Source organism: Thunnus thynnus, chromosome 3 (assembly GCF_963924715.1).
Source record: "Thunnus thynnus chromosome 3, fThuThy2.1, whole genome shotgun sequence".
Lineage (NCBI taxonomy): Eukaryota > Metazoa > Chordata > Actinopteri > Scombriformes > Scombridae > Thunnus > Thunnus thynnus.
In genome coordinates this window covers 12,022,613-12,044,070 of record NC_089519.1, presented here as the reverse complement: position 1 = coordinate 12,044,070, position 21,458 = coordinate 12,022,613, and positions in this window count along the sequence as shown.

The following is a 21,458-nucleotide window of genomic DNA, read 5'->3' as shown; positions in this document are numbered from 1 at the left end:
GAAAATAACTACTTACTTACTGTGCAGATAGTATGAATTACAGCAGTGTGTGGTTTTGTTTTGTTGCCTGTAAGACAATGTGTTTTCTGTATATGTGTGTGTGAGTGTGCGTGTGTGTGTGTGTGTGTGTGTGTGTGTGTGTGTGTGTGTGTGTGTGTGTGTGTGTGTGTGTGTGTGTTTGAGTGTCTGTATTCATGTGTTTGTGTGTATATCTGTTCATGCTCAAATTTGTTGGTGATTTAGTGCGTCATTTTACCATTTAGACAATCATATTTGAGTGTGTTTTTACTTATATTTCTTTGTGCATGTCTGTGTGTGTTCACATGATGTGTGGGTGACTCACCTTCCCCATGAAGCTGGGAGGAAACTGACATTTATGGGAACAATTTCAGGGGGAAGGGATAGCCATTAACACGCAACAGTTTGCTGATAATCCAAACCTTACCTTCAGACTGCTGCCAGATCAGCTCCCTCTGAGCCTTGCAGCTGATCACAGATCAGCTTTATCACTCAGACAGTATAAAAATGACACGGCCAAAAAAACATGGCTGGTGATACTAGAACTGTGGTTCCACCCAAAACACTTGATTATCACTCAGAGGCGAGTAGAGAGCAAAGGTTTAGGGTCCAAAGTTCACAGGCTTGTAGAGGATGATGTTTCATCATTTAGAGTTTCACTCCACTACATTTCAGAGGGAAATATTGTACTTTCTACTCCACTACATTTATTTTACAGCTTTAGTTACTTTCAGATGAAGATTTGACACAATGGATAATATAACAAGCTTTTAAAATAAACACATTGTTAAAGATGAAACGAGTGGTTTCCAACCTTTTTGGCTTTTGACGTCTTACAAAAAGCAGTGTGTAGTCGGGTCACATTTCAGATGTCTATGAGTTGTTAACAGCTCCACCAAATAGTGATTTTTCCATCTAAACTTCTCACATGGTTTCATTTCAATAAATGTTCACATGATCCAATATTTCACCAAAAATCAAAGATTAGAGAGAAAAAACTGAAAACAGATTTGTGAATCAGAATTTTTGTTTTTTTCTTCTTTCCTCTCCCATTAATCATTTCACGACCCCTCAGATTTATCTGGTAACCCTTTGGAGGGCCCCGACTCCTATGTTGGGAACCACTGGACTAAACTAGCTAACTGTATATAAAGTGGTTGAAACTAGCTCCACCTCCAGCAGCTACAACAGTAACATGCTGCTCTAACACTGGTGCTTCAGTATTAATAATCTAATGATGTCATATATAATAATATATCAGTCAGAGGGATGAAATGAGTACTTAATACTGATACTTAAAGTACATTTTGCTGCTTACATATGTAAGTAGGATTTTTCATGTGGGATTTTTACTTGTGATAGAGTATTTTTACATTTCTGTATTGTACTTTTACTTAAGTAAAGGATCTGAATATTTCTTACACAGGTGATGTGTGGCGATGTGTGTGTGTATGTAATGTTTAGTGGCGTGCTCATGGCCATTGTGAGACTCTAACACCTGCGGTACTTCAGGTGTCACAGTTTGACCCCTACACAACCTGGAAGCAGTCCACTGAAATACACACCACACACACACACACACACACTCACATACACTCACATACACACACAAACACACCACAGCTTGTTTCTGGCAAAAAATGAAGCCACTGAGAGACGAAGTGTGTGTGACCTTTATTCTGGCCCCAGTGTGTGTGTGTGTGTGTGTGTGTGTCTTCTGTCTGCTTTCCTTTCTATTTGTATATTAAATGCACAACTGTTTATTTGGTCAAAATGTACAGTGTGTTCTTTCTCTTCTTTTTTGTTTTTTATTAAATTGTTCCTGCGGTGCGACATAGTAGAAACAGAGTGTGATCTGTGTTGTGTGTCATCTTTAGCCTCCACAGCTTTAGAGAGAGAGAGAGAGAGAGAGAGAGAGAGAGAGAGAGACAGAGAGAGAGAGGAGGGTGTGTGTATTGGTGTGACTGTTCTCTCCGCTCCTCTCTCTCTCTCCCCTGTGATAGTCCACAGACCAGATGCCCACTTTGGCACCAATGCTCTGCCAGTGTTATGCATACCACATACACACAAACACACACACACACACATGCATGCATACACACTCGCACACAGGGAGGAGAAGAGGCTGTAAAAGAGCGCTCGTCCATCTGTCCATCTCCCGGATACTACGGTAGTGAGCACATCAGCATGTTTGTGTCCCCCTATGCGGCGTCCTCAGTGTGTGTGTGCGTGTGTGTGTGTGAGCATGTCTATGAATGAGTCCTACAGTGAATATCTGCAGTGTGGAAGCTAAATTCAGCAGCACTGTTGTCATCCAATATTCTCTAAACACAATCAAGTTGCAGTGCAGTTACCCCCATCCTCCCTCCCCCTACCACACACACACACAAGTTGTGTAAATTGAACCACCAGTTGGAGATGTAGATGTTTTAACGTAAATGTGTATAATCTTTCACTCATGCACAATTCCATCTCTACCCAAAAATTGAGATATTGATTTCAAGTTTTGCAGTGTCTGATGAGATGCACATAACGGCAACATGGTTGGAAAGAGAAAATCCACTGGTTGATTTTGAGATTTTAGTTTTTTAAGTTGAGAACAGCTGTAAAAAGATGGGTGGTTGTTGAAAATAAACATATTCTTTAAAATATTTTCTAGTTGTTTTTATTCTGGGAATAAGCAAAAAATGTAATGAAAAAAGACAAGTTTGCTGCATTAATCTTTCAAAAATGTCCAAAATCCTGGCGGGACTGATGAATGAGCAGGAGAACAAATCCTGTGAGTTTAGACAGTTTGATAAGAAGTAAATGTCTCAACTGGTCTTCTGACTTGAACATCTCATCATTCACTTACATTCATCTCTACTCCTCACTAGATTTGCTCTTTTGATCTCGATGGCAACATGAACATAACCCCCAATCCCAAACTACATACCAACACTGTACTTTATACTGATATTTATAGTATTCATACAAGATGTGTGTACGCTGACATCAATCAAACTGCAGCTTTACAAAGCCAGTTAAACTTAGCAAGGAGCAGTTGTCAGAATGAAGTTAATTTAGTCTGCATGCTGCTTTTGTCCCGTTCCAAGAGTCAACACACTTCATAATCCAAACCAACTTAGAATAACTCTGCAGTGTGAATTGGGACACAGTGTCAGTAAAGAACTAAACGGGCTGTTTCACCCGTGTCGTGACCTCTGATCTCTACAATGAAAAGTATGAACGTCTCTTTAAGGGTCCTAAAAGTATAACTAATACATTTTTTTGGTCCTCCATTCATTCATTTGTTGAACCAGTTGTTCACCTACTTTTCATGCTTATGACATTTTCAAAACAAACTGCTGTGTGCTCATATTTTTACAGTAATTAAGAAAATCTTTTGAGGATAGAACAAGAAAAGTCATCAATTTTCATTTACACGTAACACATATTTTACACACACACTTACATGGTGTAAATAAACCTCGAGGTGCAGAAGGTGTACAAGTTAGAAGTTTTAATTGTGTATAATTCTAGCCTGCAGAGTCACAGTTCAACGTAAACATTGAGATCTGACCTTTAACCCCTTTTTGCTTACAAGCAGTATGGCTTGAAAGAGAAAATCCATTGGCTGATTTTGACATTTTACCTGTAAAGTTGATATTTAATACAATTGTGAGATGGATGGAAAGTCCAAGACATTTACACTTTGGATATTATGTCACGTTATGTCTCATTTGTTTAATCCGTAAATGTAAAAGTGTAAAATGACAAATCGCCGTTTTACAGGGGTCATGTGCTAATTTCTTTGCCAGGCACAGTAACTTCCTGAAGTCTCTGCTGGTTGCTCAGAAACTGCTCACAAAAAACGGCAAATTGTTTTTGTTGGGATTGAACAAACGAGATATGACATATTAATCAGTGAGCTTTAGAGGTGCTGGGAGGCAGATTTTGTTATCTTTGGACAGAGCCTAGCTAGCTGTTTCCCCCTGTTTTCAGTCTTTATGCTAAGCTAAGCTTACCGGCTGCTGGCTCCTGCTACATACTTTCTGTACGAGTGGTATCAATCTTCTCATCTAACTCTAGAAATGATAAGAAAATGTATAAGCAGATTTCCCAAAAATGCTGAACTTTTCCTTTCTAACTTTGTTAATAAATAAAGCCATAATCATTCCCCTCTATCTGAAAAAAAAACAAGTTGGGAAAATCTTTCATCAAAGATAGAAATGTCAACAAAGACAAAGAATCAGTTGTAAGACTTTCGACAACAGAAATTAATTCTGACTTTATTCCCATTAAGATATAACACCCTGAACTGTGGTCTTATTCCAGACTGCAACAGGTGGAGACGAAGATGATAGGTGTGTGTGAAGCTTACTGTCACACACACACACACACACACACACACACAATGTCACTATGTGTCCGTCAACTATGCAACTCTACAAATGGGGTCACCAGCCTCCAACTAATAGAACTAATCAGCTTTCCCATTCAATGTGCCTGTGTGTGTGTGTGTGTGTACAAGTCATTATAAATGGTGTACATTTGTGATGCTAAATGTGTGTGTGTTTGCCTCTGTGTGTGTGTGTTTGTCCCGCCTTGTAGCTTTATCCATTGACTAATTGAATTGCTCTAAAATATTCAGCAGCTCGCCAGCAAACAAGGCATTTGAATGATTATCAGTGTTTTGTCTCATCCTCTCTCTCTTCTTTAGTGTTTCACTGAAGGAATGAGCAAAAACCTTCCAGGAAATACTTGAGTTTTTTTTATGTACTTACATGACACAGATTCAGTGAATTTTTGAGTAAAATCTGTCTGTCCTGCTCCAGTAGAAGTCCACTCCAGGGTTTGCAAGCAGCCATGAAAGGCTACAGTGTTAGTTTACGATCTCCACCATACATGTTTCCCCCACTGCTCCTCCCCTCCTCTCCTCTCCCCCTTCTCCCTCTCTCTTTTCTTCCTGCCTCAATCTCATCCCACTCACACATGCTCTGCGGGGGGAACACACACACACACACACACACACACACACACACACACACACACACACTAAGAATACTTGAGCGAGTGGAGTAGTTGTCTGCACTCTGAACTGCCATTTCTTTTGACTTGCTGCCTGCCAGAAACCACAGGACAGAGATTCATCAGCGGCGAAGGATTGCAGCTGCTATCAGCCTCACCTGCTCCAGAGTCTGCCAGACCAGGACGCACTCTTTAGCATGAATGATTATTTTGTTGTTACATGATAAAATACATAGAACATGAAGTAATATATATGTATATATTCCCATCATATCTCTTGTGCTTAACATCAAATTATGATCACAGCGTCAGTACAATGTGTCTGTATTTAGCAGATGTTTGGCATGATTTATGAAACTGTTACTCCTAATAAACAATTTGGCAGTTTTCTGACCACTGCACCTGCAAAATGTCTCATGTTACTTTGAAAAATAATATGTCAAAATTTGACTGCCAGTGTTTGCAAATGTAATAGCATTAATTCAGAGTTATAATAAAGGGGTACTCCAGCAATTTAGTGTTGGGAGACTTGGAACAGACAGAGCAAAATCCAGCCAAAATCCATGCTACAGTGTCCTGGATGTCCTGACTTTACACACAATCATTGTAGTTAATTGCATAAAATGGAAGAAAATAGACTTAGCAAAAAAAAACGCCTCAGGTTGCAGTTACACGTGCAAAAAACACGAGCCAGTGCATGGCTGTATTGATTAAAATAGAAACATATCAACATGTTCCATCAGATGAATGTGACACAGATGAGTGAAAAATGCTTCTGAAACACTTTCGGTGTAGACATCGTGTTAATCTCGACCTCTAATAATCCTGGATTCTACACGTGCCATAATGCAATTTGATAGTGAGATTTTGCTAGACCTTCCCTGCCTGGTAAATGCCGATATCCTTCAAACTCCACCTCCCCAGTTTGTATCAAGGTTTTGTGTTATAAATTTGTAGTCTCCAAGCCTGAAATGAAATGACCCTGATGACATCATCAGGGTCATTTTCTCAGACTTTAGAAAGCTTCCTTCAGAGCCATAGAAGCTATTATACAACAGCTACTACTCCCCATGACAGGTAAACTTATTGTAATGTGTAAAGTGGAGTTCCCCTTCTATTTTATCTATAACATCCAGTACTTTAAATGTAAGTTCAGATGTGAAAGAATTCACAAAACTTCTATATGCACATTTGTTTTTAATGTAAGTACAAGTGAGACACACGCAACACAGTGCAAAATCCTGAATGCTTGATAGCAAACCTTGTACAGAATAACCAACATCTCTCCGTCCACTGTAACATCACTCACTGTATTTCTCATGTTAAACCTTAATCTGACTTTAATTTACATATTTTTACTTTGATAGAAGGATCAAACCAATTTAATAATATCTTGGCTCATTGAACTCCCTCGGAAACCATGGAGTAAACTTAATAAGATATGGTTGTTGAGCTCATAAACAGGGCTGTTCATCTCACAACTTGAAAAACTGGCATTTTGAATGTACAAAGGTTTTTTTTTTTAAACACAGCACATAGACAACGGATGCATTTAGGGTCCTCTGTGAGTCAGGGGCCCGAGGCTTTATCCACCCACCCTCATTAGCTGCGTGGTGTAGAATGACTTCAACCAAATAGTAGTTTACCTCCTAGGGTGACTGAACTGATACTCATCTGTCTATAAACTTATCTAAAAGAGCTTTGAGTTTTAGGGGATACACATCCTGTTCTTTAAGAAAATATGTGCTCAGACACACAAACTGACACACATGAATGTTCACTCAGATACAAACAAACAAACAAATGCACACCTACAACATATGTACACAGAGATACATGCACACTCTGGAAGAATCCCTAAGTGACATTTCCTGCATCTCTGACAGAGATCGCTATTACAAGAAACAGCGTATATACACATACAACAAAAAATATCCTATTTTTCAAAGCGAGGCAATGGCAGTACACAGCAGCCAACTAAATTATAATCCAAGACCTGGCCTGCGTTTTTAAACATGAAGGGGCTTTATTTATAGTTTTGCATATTGAAAATCATCAAATCCAGCCATGGAGTTAGAGGTTTTAAGGGACATGCTGAAGCCATTTCAAATATCTTGTTAGTGGTTCACTTCACGATTTAAAGCTCTATGTATAGGACTTCAAAACTCTTGAGTGTCCCCTGGATTTGAACCAGGGACACTCATGCAACCTATGCCATAATTTGAAGAATGCTATAATCACATCAAAATTATACACATAGAGGCTTTATACCTGCAATTACTACTTTCTTTGGCCACTTGGGGGCAGTGGAAACAAGTTGCGAACACAACACAGATATATCACATTTTACATTGATTTGGCGAACTTGTTAGGTAGTTAGCTAGAGTAAGCTAGCCAGCAAAGACCGGGCAACGTTAGCATTCATGTGGAATGAAATATTCAGCTCTTTAGCTGCTAAATGCGCCACTATAATCATTAGCTAGTTGCTAACTTTGTCTGTCGACTGTTGGGTGTTGAGCATGTAGTGTACAGTGGGGTTTTACAGCTTTTTTTCTTTCTTTTTTTTAAAGCTGAAAAAGCTAAAAACTGGAAACTGGAAAACCAAAAAAAAATGAGCAGAAAGATGCTTTGAGAGGGCAGAGTAGGGCGACCTTTCACACAAAGTCATTTGATCCATTGTTATTATAAGAATATTGATTATAGCTGCTTTAAGTTTTTTGCAGGTAGCAACTTACTCCCTTTGCTACATTTTGATCCCACTGTCTTTTCTATCAACCCACTTTCCATATTTCACAGTGAAGCACACAAGAACACAAAAATAATCTTTCAAACCTCAGTGGCTCAAAGATCTCTTAATCTTTGTGACGACCTTCCTAAACATTTTACAGTCCCCTGTGTACATCAATTAGTTTTCTACCGTGCTGATGAAGGCAAGCTACAAGACTGTTAAAATTAGTCTTTCAAATCAAGGAATTTAGATTAAAAAATCTTGATAAATGAGTGATCTGATTTTCATCAGAGCTGCAGGTGGGCCACCTTCCTGTTTTTCTGTTTTTGCACAGACAAAACAGTTGAATTTAATGTTTCTCTTTGCCTTGCGTCACCATGACATGGCAAGAAAGTGTCAAATAACAACCATTAAGGGATATTTGGTGAATCAGCGTGTGTGTGTGTGTGTGTGTGTGTGTGTGTGTCTCTGTGTGTGTGTGTGTGTGTGTGTGTGTGGTCATGGTTGTGGTATTGACATCAGTCAGTGGGTGAGCTTTTCAGCTGACCTATGTAGACACGGAATGTCTCGATGGTGTCACGAAGACATAAACGCACCCATGAAGTCATAAACACATATTATATTCTAAATTTAGACGACTGTCACATTGTTATTTGTCAGTGTGTGTGTACAAGTATGTTAGTGTATCCTAAATCCTTGCTGTTTTTGATATTGACATGAATAATTAGATTAAAACACACTTGGTTTGATAAACCTCAACTTTACCTTCTCATTTTTAAGGTCCGTCCCTCATATGTGTGTTTGTTGGTCTTGTACAGTAGATGTACTTCCAGTATGAGCCTCTGTGAAGATTTGTGAGGTATGTGTGCATGTGTGTGTTTGTTTGTTTTATGTAAAATCTGATGTCATAGCCATGTAAAACCCATCATTTCCACAGGTCCGTCAGTATATCAATCTCATATGCAAATAGTGCCTTGTGTTATATCAGTGTCTGTGTGTGTTTGTGTGTGTGTAAGGTTAAAGATGTAGTCAACTGTAGGCACAGGAGTGATGTCAGTCATAATTGTGCATGTGTGTGTACCTCTGTGTGTGTTTCCTTGTATGTCTCAGCAGCGAGTACATGGTACTTAAGAAATTAACATATTTTGAAAGGAAAGAAGATGTCGTTCCTTAATGAGAGAGGGCATATGCATTTCATTATAACGTCATTAGCATAATTACCCAGCATCCTTTGTGATCGTGACACGCACATGTGAGTGTGCGTCTATGTGTGTGTGTGCTTGTGTGTTTGTATTGTTTACAGGGGAGATTATTTTTCTCTGCCTTTTTACTGTCATTAACAGTCCACCCCCACATTCTGTGTGTGTCTTCCTTTCTCACACTCGTTTTTTTCCTTCATTAGTACCTTCTTTCTTGAAATTAAGTCTGGTTCTTAAAAAAAAACAAAAAATAAACAACAGTTGCAATTTTAAAAATATCTTGGTTTATTTCTTAAATCTTTCAGTCTGGTTTCAAACTGTTTTCATAAATCCTCTCTGCATGTGTTGCTTTTTACTTGAACGGCTGTTCCAGCAGAAAACAATATGATTCTTCTCCCCAGCCTTCACGGCGAGTGTGGTCACCACTTCTTGTTTCCCAGCCAGAGGTTTAGGCCGTCACGGGCACCATGCACTGGGAGTAAACACTGTGGTAATGTGTGTTTATGTGTGAGTAACAATAGCATTCCTGTATGAACAGCAGCAGTTATTGCAGCACATCAGAGTCTAATGTCAGGCTATGGAAGCACTGCAGGGACTGTATTCACACGTACAGAATGCTCCTATCATGTGCATTGGACATATTTTCTGCTAAGATACTTTGGAACTCAGCTTTTTAAAGTTTGACATGAAAAGCTCACAGAATTGTAGCCCCATTGATTTCTGAGGGATTTCTTTTTCTTTTTCCTCAGAATGTTTCTCCGTTTCCCACGAGACTGTGTGCAACATGAAGTGAGACATCAAACGTAAAATGAGACCTGCTAGCTTGTCATAACGGTACATACAGACAAAGAATAGTCTCGTCTGATTGGGTTGTGCAGATCATCTTCAGTTTCGACAGCTACATGATGGTTGAAAGGAATGAGAGAGAAATAATCCAATTCATTCCACAAAAACTGTAGACTGGCTTCACACCCTAATTGTTAAGATTCAGGATATTCAAATGCTCACTCCAGTGCAAAGAGTGGGTGGTAAATACCATATAGAGTTGCAATAACATTTGTCAAATCATTCACGTCTTTAACTAATTAAGATAAGATTTGAGAGCAAATAAGTTCAATTGCACATTTATCAGCTCTGGTTTTATCATTTAATTTCTGAGTTCCTCTTCTCATAGGGAAAAATAGTTCAACCACTATGACTCTCTAATTTTGATTCTAATTCTTGCAGCAGTACAGATGTCATATAGTTCCCTTTCTGGTCAATAGTCTGGATAAAAGGTTTGTTTGGGTCTGGTAGTCCTAAAGTAGGTGTGGATGTGAGAACCTGCTTCAGTCGTGTGAATGCTGTCTCTGAGTCTGGGGTCCAAGTCACTGGGTCAGACGGTTTGAGGCCATGGCCATGTGTTGTGGTTGGGAGTGGAGCTTCGAGCGAGGTCTGTCTCTGTCTGCAGTAGCCTGTCATGCCTAAAATTTACATCAATTGACATTTAGTTTTTGGCTTTGGAATTTTAAGGATGGCCTCCACTCTTTTAGGGCTCAGGAATTTGCCCTTCTCTGAGATCTCATGACCAGGGAGAGTCACTGTGGGTGATACAAACTGCAATTTAGATAGGCTAGCCTTGTGACCATGTTCTGCTAAATATTTCAGCAGTGTCACTGTGTCAGTTTTGCATGTTTCCTCTGTAGGTGAACAGATCATTATGTCGTCTACATACTGTATGAAAACACTACCTGCAGGTAAACCCAAATCTTCTGAGTTCTGATGTAACACTTGTGAGTATACAGTTGGAGAGTCGATAAAACCTTGAGGAATGCAAGACCTTGTATAGGTTTTACATTGCCATGTGGATGCAAACCAGTGCTGTGAGTCCAGATGTACTGGAACGCTGAAAAATGCATTAGACAGATCTACTACTGAAAACCACTTGCTATCAGCAGGAACCTGTGACAGTATGGGCTGAGGATTAGGAACAACAGAGGCACGCACATGAACTGCTGCATTCAAGGCTTGTAAATCTTGCACAAACCGCCATTCAATAGACTGACCCTCCGGTTGTATCTTTTTGACAGGAAAAATAGGGGTTCTGACACTCCTGCTGATAGCAAGCTATTGAACACTGGTGATCCCCTCAACGGCCCCCGGTTTTAGTGGGTATTGTGGCTAACACAGTCTGTAACTGCTTTTAGGTGTCACTTGGAGGGGCAATGCCCACTTCACTAACCCTACATCATATTTAGCCCACAGACTGTTTGGTACATCTTTTAGCTCAGGTGAATTTATTATCAGCCGAGGAAACAGATTCAAATTTGAGGTTATTTGAGTTAAATGTACAGATCTCACCCCAGTGAACAAACTCACAAATGGGTGTCTGAATGTTTTTAGCAAGGGGGAGTATTGCACTCCTCCTCTCTTTTTATAAATTTGAGTCCTGATGAGCACTTTAACATCCATGGGCCTAAATCCTTCCATGTCCTGTGAGGAAATTTGGCCAGTGACACATGTGGGTGTGACGAGTGGACGTGGGAGAATTTACTGACTGCAGTGGTCATGTTTACTGGCAATGCACACATTTCATCATTCCAATATAACATACTACTGCTTAACAAATCACTTTCCTGCGCCTTTCTGAACTAAGTCTTTTCAAAATCTGTTTCCCCTGTTTCGCTCACCCTGGCCGTGCAACGTAGGTCTGCTGTTTCATAAACATGTGGGAGTCAGACATCAGTGTTTGTGCTGTTGGTAATAGTTCTGAGGCAATAGACCGCGGACAAGTTGATATCAGGTCCCATTAGTAGATGTATAGGGGCTGGCTTTGTGCCATTTGCATAAATTGGCCTATGTTTGGTTGTTGCCTGGTTACCTTTTTGCTCTATTCGGTGCAATACAAAATTAACCCTAGAGCACACATTAAATCCAGCATTTGGAGAATAGAAAAGTGTTTGAGTGTATCTCTGTCACTTGTGGTGGTAGTATATCTCTCACTGCAGTGACTGGTGTTCCTACAGTATAAAAACATCTACCGCTCAATTTAGGAGGAGTTATAAACTCACTTTGTTTTATTACTGACACTGTTGCCCCAGAATCTACCAGAAACGGGATATCTTTGTCACGTATTTTCAAAGTTATGTGTGGCATTACCTCAGAACTAGGCACTTTTGAAATGTTTGTTATATGAATGTGTTTGTCTATCCCAAATGATTGTGTGTAGTGTTAGGAGTGCGTTCACCAGAAGTGATGGCCTCCTCTTGCTCCACCACCCATCATGCCTCATCATTGTAGTACCAGTCCCCCTGCGGGTGGCTCACCGTCACCTGTCTGGGACATTGTCTGCCTCTGTGTCTCTGTCGATTTTGTCGATTCTTGTGGACAGTTTCTGACCCAGTGATCTAGGCTTCCACAATTCCAGCAAGTCTCTTCATTTCTGCCATGAGGCCCTATGGAGAGTGCATGGACCCTGGAAGATCCCCACCCCATCCCTGCTGTGTTGGGTGGATGGCCTATAACTTAGCTATTTGGAGTCTCTCAGTTAATCTTGCTTTGCTCTGAGAGACTCTTGCTGCTGCTTATGTCTGGATTTTTTTGGCATGGATAGCATGGTCTTGTATTGTGTTTAAGTGACCTCTCTCCCACCCAGTGCAGTGTTTCTGTACTTGATGGCTGATATCTGCATTCATGCCATCTCGGAAACAAGTCTTCAGTTGTTGTTCCTAGGGTGTATCCTGCTGTGGGTTATCTGGTTTCTGCATGCCACTGTTGTCTGTGAAAGCTTTAGTCAGAATTACAAGGTAATCAGCGACGGACTCTGTTTGTTGTTGTTTACATGCCTTCATAGCATCCCAGTACGTGGTCTTTTGGAAAGTGTCTCTCACACAATCCATCAACAGCTGTTCTGTATTCGGCACCAACCCTCATGTCATAACGATAATCCTCATCAGGGAAGTCTCCCTGAACTCTCCCCCATTTTAGTTTCAAGTTCTGCTGTAACATAGATCTGTTTTCATTGTCTGTCTCTATATTCTGCCTCATTTTTCCACAGCAAAAATGCCTTCCAATCCACCCTTGCTCTCTTTTTCTTTTTTTCCTGTTCCCATTCTTCAAGTCATTTCTGTAATTTCTCAATTTGACTCAAACCAAAACTGCCATTTTTAGGGAACCCACAGTGTTTAATCCACAGCTACAAGTCTCTGGTCCATGTTTATCACTCCTTATTATCACACATCCTGAGAACTTAGGAATTTCTTAACTTTGACCTTAACCCATTCATCATACATGACCCAAGCTATCTCACCTTTTCATTTCACTCAGTTAGACATTCAATTGACATTATTCATTCATTCCTTTGTCAATGGGTCATTACTGCTAATGGAATGTTTTTAACTCTCAGATGTCTTTCGTGGTCTTCAACACTGTATCCTTATTTAAGATGCTGTGTCATTCAATCCGTTGTGTATAATCATCACAGGCAGTCTATTCTCAGGGGAGGTTGACTTCCTGGGTCTTAGGCAACTTGCAGTCTCTTCACCAGCTGTGCAGATTTGGCCTGTTTGGAGAATAGTCAAAGGAGTGAAAGGAGACTGGCGTCCCAGACGAGCCCATTTATTGTGCAATTCACCTTTTGCACTTGACTTAAATGAGGAAAGACAAAACTCTTGATATAGTATTGTCACACTTTCTTTAATGCTCAGAGCATGGCTTACTCACACTCAATACAGACATACGAGCTGCTGTAGAGGAGTGAGCCTCCATCAGTGGGGTGCATACTTCTTAATCTGTTTCACACCAACCTCTAGGAGTTGTTGTGACTACTCTACCCAAACTGACATGGCAGAATATGTTTCAAAATAGACAGATGTTCTTTGTTTCTCTTTCACACAGTAACATACTGTTCAGATGCACAAATTTGATTTTTTATGAAGATCACTAAGCATTTTAACCTTTCACAAGTTCACTCAAGCATTTATACATATTCATACAATCATTTCCCTCACACACCTCAGATCCAACATGCTCGGACAACTCGTCTCTAATTAACTGGCAATTAACTTCACAACATAAATGAGCAAATATAGCAAATACAGTAAAAATGGAAATATGTCCATGGATAGAAACAGACTATATATACAGGTCAGTATTATAGTCAGCTCAGACCCAGCACGCTACAAAAGATAAACTAGTAATTTTGACACACTGGTTAGCTAGCTAGCCAGCTAGCTTGCCAAGTTCACTATTTCATGTTGTACAACCAATTTAGCACTATAAAAATGGATTGGAGGCCCAATTGATACACTTCTAAGTTACATTTCAACAAGTCACAATGCTAACATGTTCAAAGTACCCACCTTATGTATGTTGAAAGAGATATTGGTCACTGTGATCATTCAGTGGTATATTTGTCTGGGCCTGAGTGCATGGGTTTATTGCTGCTGTTGTGTCCCGGCAACAACCTACATACAATGACCAGGATGTATCCCTCCGCCTCAGTTTGCCAAGGAAACGGTGTCCGGGGAAACAAATGTAAATGATGGGGGACAAAATGCAGAGTCCTCGTTCTGTTTAAAAATGAATTCTACAGTTCAGCTGAAGCTAACATGTGGCAGTCTGTGTTAGACAAATCAAGTGGGCATCAGCCCAAGTTACAGTTTTTTTAGTACGATATTCCCCCTTCATTGCTATCCCTCCACCACAGCTCAGCAAGGAAACACAAAGAGAGTATTTCATCTTAAAAAGACGGTACTTTTAGAACATACCAACTTGATTTGGGTCACTCAGACTGCTGAGGCCACATATTACTCACTATTTTTAGTCATGCAAGCCGCATTGCACTTGGGATGAGTGTTGTTGGCTGGAATATTCTGCCAAATATTGCATGGATTGCCTTCAACATTTGCGTTGATGGCCACATTCATGGCCCCCATAGGATCCATTGGATAACCTTGGTGATCTGCTCACACAGGTCAACATTTTAAATTGCCCAAATTGCCCAACTTTGGTTAATCACCAAATACCTGCACAACTAATGACATTCCTCAGCTGTATTTTGTGTTTACATGCTTACATGATGAAGTGCTCATGAACTGGCACGTTTGAGTCTGGACTGTGAGGTTTTAGAAAACAATGTGGAAACACAGTATTGGAATATTTGATCAGGATTAATTAGTGTGGACTAGTTAAGAGGTTCCTGTGAACAGGATGGAAAAATCTAGGTATGGACAGCAAACAAGCAACTCTCTACTTCCTCACTAACTACCGTCAGTGTGCCCTTAAGCAAGGTTGTCTCTCAAATCCTTCTGTCCTCCCTCCTTCTTTTATTCCTCCATTTCTCATCCTTCCTCCATACCTCCATCCAATCTTCTACCCTCACTGTGGCTCATCAATATATCAACCACCCTGATTCTCCCTTTATCTCACTCTTAGAGGCAGTCCTGTGCGCATTAAATATTTAGAGACAGACGGTCTAGTGCAACAGCCCGGCAACCTCTCCACTGAGAGAGAGAGAGAGAGAAAGCCAGAGTAAGTAGGATCCTCTCTCTCTCTTTCTTTTTCTCTCTGTCACTCCAAGCAGGGGAGTCTCCGGAAGAGCCCGAAGGGTAGGAGAGCCCCTTTCTCCCCACGGGTATCACTGAGCGTGTGTCGGGGGTCATCACAGGGTGAACAGCGTGGTCTGAATGTCAAAACGCTGTGGAAGTCGATGTGGTGAGCGCAGAGGAAGACAGAAAGGCCACATGGAAAAATATGAGGAGGAGGAGGAGGAGGGGAGAAAGAAAGAGCAGAGGAGATGTGTGGTGTCAGTGTGGGAGGAAATCTTCAAATTAGATTGAACACATTTCCCTTATTTTCTTTGCGGATGTTTGTGTTTGGTCTGAATCTGTTTGATTGGTTTATGATGTAACAAAGAGAGAAACACGCAGCCAGACAGACACACAGACATCTTTGTTTGCCCTGTTGATTTTCACAGCCTTCCGTACTTCCTTCAAGTTCTCCATTCTCAAACCTGAGTGTGACTCTGTGTGCGCGTGCGTCCGTACCTTTTGTGTAAACTCATTCTTTACCTCCCACACGTGAAGTCGTGAGCAGACAAACCGGCATGACAGTGAGAAAAGAAAAGAAAGAGCTAACAACAAATGATCTTTTGTGCTTTTGTGTAAGTGCACAACGCAGAGGCAGATCCAGTGAAAACAGTTATTAACATCTCTTAATAATCACTTTACCTTCTCAAAAACAACTCTCTCCTTTAATAGGGATGACTGGCTAACTGCAAGTGTTAAAAGCCATCTGCAGCACTATTATACCTTTGCACAGCGTAGTATATATATCTACTTTGTGATGGCAGATACTAAAGTATACAGGATCCTAGTGCATCACAAAGAGCTCTGGCTGTAGCTTTTTTCTGGTGGGAAACCTGCATTTTAACTTAACAATGGCTGTTTCTGAGTCAAAATGAAGTTGGACACTCCCCCGCTCCGAAATCGTGCAAACATCCACAACCACCCACTCCCATAATGTCAGTGCTGACAACCAAAATGGGCGGAAAATGAAACCATCTAATGTTAAAACATAAAACAAAAAAGAAAATCTGTCACTATTATGGCAGCAGGGAAGGAGAGAGAGAAACAGAGAAGACAGAGTAAAAATAGGTAAAAGCAAGTAATTGAGAATGTGGTTCATTTGTGCTGTGTGTGTGTGTGTGTGTGTGTGTGTGTGTGTGTGTGTGTGTGTGTGTGTGTGTGTGTGTGTGTGTGTGTGTAAAACAACATTCCATTCATTCCTAAAGCGCTAAGCTGACCAGACTGGGCAGCAGCACCAGAGCAGCAGTTACAGCCACACACTCAAACACACAAAAACACACATACACGACCACCACACATCCATGCACACACAGCTGAGTCTCTTTATCAAACCTGTGCTTGGGGATCTGGTCAGTGTGATGTGAAGAAGTAGTCATGGTTTGTGGCGCACAGGGAAGTAGAAGAGGAAGTTACAATGATTTTGGTCAAAGAATGGAAGTAAGACTAAGGTCAGGTCAAATATTTGCAAACCAGATTTTGATTTTGTCTTAAATCTGAACTGAGCAAAAAGTGAACAAGGACAATTTAATAGTGGAAAATAAGTTATAACATTAACTTTAAACTACCTTTCTGTTGTTGTTCAAACCAGTTGAACATGATTCACATATGTTTGGTTTCATTGCCGACAGTTATTCTCATTATGAAAGTGCAAATCCCATTGATTTGGAAGCTACTTGGGAAAACATGATGTTTGTCGCTGAAAAAGCTAAGCCATGGCAGTTCCCTCTTTTATGTGGGCATTGCCTAAAGCTGATTAGATCACAAAGAAATCTGAATAATGCTGCACAACCACTGCAAATAGAAATTGTAAACCAATTAGTACACCTAACAGCTGCAATGTTCATTTTTGGCCATGCTAGCATCATGGCTCAAGGGATGGCAATCTCAGTTGGTCGGTTGGTCGGTCATTCGGAAAAATCTCAACAACTATAGGGTGGATTACCATAAAATTTGGTAAATATATCCACGGTACCCAGAGGATGAATCCTAACAACTTTGGTGATCCTCTGATTTTTCTCTACTAGCGCCACCAACAGGTCATATTCTCTGAAGACCTTTAGTCTTGTTCTTACATAATCTATAGATTATACCAAATATTATCTGTCTGTGGTTGTATTCAAAATCCTTCACTTATTTACTACTCCCTATATCAGTGGTTCTCAAACTTTTTCACATCAAGGACGCCTAAACTGACACAAATTAGACCACAGACCCCCCATTGGATAAGATTTTGTCCCAGGGTCTCCAATATGGTAAGATTTTTGCTTTTAGATGTTTTATTACAGAGGGTGTATGAAACCCATCACCACAACAGTCATTCATTCTGTCATTATACTTTCACTTGGCTAACATCTAGTCAATGAAATAATAGTGAAATTAAAATATTACCCATTTTTCTAGGGACCCCCTGGAAGTCCCTCAAGGACCCCCTATATAATAGACACTAAGTAATTTAATCTATAGTGAGCAGTGAATTGAGATTTTCTGATACTTACCATCATCATTTTACATCATCACTTGCGGCTAAATGCTAATATTCACGTCTATCCTTGCATTGCATTGACTTGTGGGTTGTGTACATGCCATGGACACCACCTTTCATTCCATTGTGGAAATATTTGAGGGCACTATATGAATGAATGAATGAATGAATGAATATTTTTATATTAAGTGTCATACACCCAAAAGGTGTCCAGCCTACATGGACTTACAAGACATCACTTACATACTACAGCTATGTCAAACATGTACTGTAATCATTCATCTGTCACGTCAAACAGATGGATGTCCAGCACACATTTTCAGGAAAAGCTTAAAATCCCACTTCACTCAAAAATACTTGCTCCTACAGTTAGATGTTTGAGCTTGACTGTGCAGAATGATGTATGTGCAGAGTTTGACACTAGAAGACTGTTTTCACATTCAGCTGCTGAAAGTGGAAAGTTTCTCTGTGCTCTCTGAAAATCAGATTTTTAGGGATGGGCCTACAAGCAGGATCTGATGCCTTCAGTGCACAAACACTGAGAAGTGACTTTTCAATGAAGTAGGAGACATCTTGTGTCCAGCAGTTAAACTTTTCAAATGAAATATATTTACATATTTATAGACTTTGGGATGTTTAATGAGGGAGAAGGAGTAGAAGTCATTTTAAGGATTTTTAAGTGGTAATTATTTTTGTGGAAAAACACATCAGACACACATTATTATTGTTCCAAGCAGAGTATTTACATGTCTGGGGAGGATTTTTACTCTAAGATCGTGATAAAATGGACAGTAGACAATAAAATGCATTTAATTCTCAACCTCATCCAAATCACACAGGTGACAGTCTTTGTCTCTGGGTGAATTTTCACATTCGGAATTCAGACAAATAAAATGGCGGAGGGTGAATATAGTGCGCTATATATTAAACTAGAGCATACAGCGCATTTTAATTAGGATATAACACAATATTAAAAATGTCTTAACAAGCTGCAAGAAGTGAAAGAATTATTTTGCAACTGTCGCTCCTGCTGTAATGACAACTGTCACTGTCAGATTTACACAGCTGGAGTTAATTAACATTAAATGAGTCAAAACCAAACCCTTACTGTTGTCTGGTTGTCTGCATGCGCTGGTGTCGGTACTATTTTGCACTTGGCCAAAGATGGTTTCATTGAGAAGTAAGCACCACTCTGTGTCAAGTCTGTACAAATGAATAATGGATTGTGTCTTTTTAATGAAACAGAGTGATGAGAGTAACTAATTGCCTTTTAATTTTCAGACAGCTAACGCTAGCAGCAACCTAGTTAGTAACCAAATGACTCACAGCTGGTGGATAATAACAGATAATTGGAATCTCCCACTTTAACTTTTAATTGCAATATCTTTTGTTTTAAGCTTATCACCTTAAGAGCTCTGAATCTGGTCCTCCAGGATTCAGAGCTGTTCAACCTTGCCAGAGCTTGTCCGTCATTAGCTTCAGCTGCTACAGTGCAGTGCTGTATAACTATGGTAGTAAGCCAGATATCAAAACTTTTACTTATGTTGCCAGATGTAACTTACCAGCAGTTTATAAATATTATCATAAGTGGACAACTATGTAGTTTGCGGGGTTACCATACTAATTTATTTGACATTTTATAGATTTATACATAATGAAAGTCAAGAAGAAATGCCCAATTAGTTGCTCTCACTTACTGGTGAAAAAGCCAGTCATCCAGTGTGTTTGTTATAAACCAAAGATGAAAATTATTGGTTTGCTGTGGAAGAATCAACTGTTGAATTTCAATTCCTCAGTCACTTACTGAAATCTAAAAGGTACTTTCTCAGTCAAGGGATCACTCTCTCGTAGGTGTAGTGCACTAAGCACGTCAAAAGAAGCACCAGCAAGAGTCATTTGAGCCAATATTTTGCCCAGGGCCAGTGGAGACATCTCCTTGCTCAACCCAGAACAACAACAAGCGAACCAAAGCCTTTGCTCCGTCTACAAAGCAAAGAGAAAGCCAAGATGTTCCCAGAAAATCCTCATGGCTTCAGGTCTGGCAGATGGGGAATGATGAAACAGTCAGAAACAGTGTAGGAATAACTTGCTTCTGCCACTGTTATTCTTTCCATGCCACTGTCATGTCACGATCAAAAGAGAATGTGAGGTCCCTTATTTTAACATTTTGTTGATATCTTAAGCAGTTGTTGCTGCTGTTGTGATTTAGTTTACTTGGTAATCAGACAAATAGTACAAATTTAGTACAATGAATCATTTTTCCTGGAATGTTCAAATGATGAAGTTTAATTTTCTGTAAGTCATTTATTTTTGTCCATTCAGCTCTTGGTAACCAATCATAGTAGTTTCTTCTATTTATCTCTATTCTATTTCTTCTATTTACTCTAAACAAACCACTGTTGCTGCTGAGCCCTTCCTGCACTCGTCAAGGGACTTTCAGTGCTCAGCCACTGAATGACTAATGTGTTATAGTCACCAAGAGAAACCTGCAGATGAGACATTTATATAAAAATCTAAAAAGCACATTATTGGAAGAGAGGCTCACTTCACTTAACATTTCACCTGTGTACCTAAAAATGTTGTTCATAGCTTGATTGTTTGAGCAGTGGTTATGGAAGTTGGAGAACATACATTATTAGTCTGTGACAGTTTTTCCTAAAAAACATATTTCTGATACACACAATGATGTATATTGTTTGTCCAATCTTTGTTTTATTTCTTATGAAATATTGTAGTTTTACCCTTTTAGGCCTCTAAAATGATTCAAATTAAACAACCAATGGGGGTAAATCAGTCTGACGAAGGGTTGCAAGCAAAAAAGGTTGGAAACAACTGGTCAATGATATCAAAGTAAGAGATTTCTAACTGGATTATCTTGACATGACATTAATGATTTCTGGCTTTAAAACACATAGACGGGGTGTAAAAATGTCTTTGAATGCAGACGCAGCATTTGTGGATCATCCAGATTGTCAAATGGGAGAAACTTGGTGCAGAAGTTCTGAAGCACTTAAACAATAAGGAGAAAGTTGTAAGTGAACCATAAAGTGAACACTCATCATTATCACAGACACATATTTGTGTTTGACAAGTAATCTTGATCACTGGTGCAAGAAAAGCATCTTTCTTATATTAAAACTAGAAACATAAGTGAAAAACACCCAATGGAGCGATAGCAGACACACATGCTGTTCATGTTTTAATTGCCATGCAGACTGTGTGCATGTGTGTGTGTAACTATGTCTCTGTTGGTCCAAAGTACATGTGGGGCTGAATGACTGCGTGTGCGAGGACATGTGTGTGCATGTGTGTGTTGGAGGGATAGTTCGAAAGAGACAGGGGAGCACATATGGCCTGAACAGTCGGGGGTGGAACTCCCACATGACATGGCAGATAAAAATAAAAATGGGAGGGAGAGAGAGAGACACAGAAACATAGAGAGCTGAAGAGAGAGA